Source organism: Nicotiana attenuata, chromosome 8 (assembly GCF_001879085.1).
Source record: "Nicotiana attenuata strain UT chromosome 8, NIATTr2, whole genome shotgun sequence".
In the NCBI taxonomy this organism is placed as follows: domain Eukaryota; kingdom Viridiplantae; phylum Streptophyta; class Magnoliopsida; order Solanales; family Solanaceae; genus Nicotiana; species Nicotiana attenuata.
The window spans coordinates 37,332,382-37,333,124 of NC_031996.1; positions in this window are offsets into that span (position 1 = coordinate 37,332,382).

Consider the following 743-nt stretch of genomic DNA (forward strand, 5'->3'; position numbering starts at 1 on the left):
GTATTTCCTGCAGACCTGCCGGGGCTGCCACCCGACATAGATATTGACTTTTGCATTGATTTTGCTCCGGGCACTCAGCCCATTTCTATTCTGCCATATCGTATGGCCCCGCCAGAGTTGAAAGAATTGAAAGAACAGTTCCAAGACTTGCTTTATAAGGGATTTAAAAATAACAAAAACTTCTTAAAGTTTTTTTTTTAAAACAAACACGTTAGTTCGAGCTACACATATAAAGGTTATACACATTTTCATGTTTTGAACATGAGAGGATTTGTTATAACTTTTTTGTCCAAAATTTTGATATTAAAATTTCAGACCTTCGGGTGTAAAGTTAGGTTGTGGCAGTCCAAAATTTCAGATCCTATAGGTCTGAAGAAGAAAAAAGATTCAGTTCCCTATGAAATTATAGGTAGCTATCAAAACTATATATGTTTTATATGGGTACGGTTACCTTATATCATTTTTAAAGAAAATTAAACAAATAAGACATGCGATGGACTCTAACATTTATTGACTCTTGACGGAGTGCTAATAACATTTCCATGTTATATTTCATTTTTTTCATATTAGCTTTTAGTCATTATATTAAATTAAGGTTAAATATTTTACGAAAACAAAAGGTACAAGTTAATTACTTTGTTTTAACTCTTTTATATCATAGTAAATGATATTTAACAAGTTCTGATAGCATAGCACTTAATATTGAATTCACATTTTACTAATTAGTCTTGCATTTTTTAGCC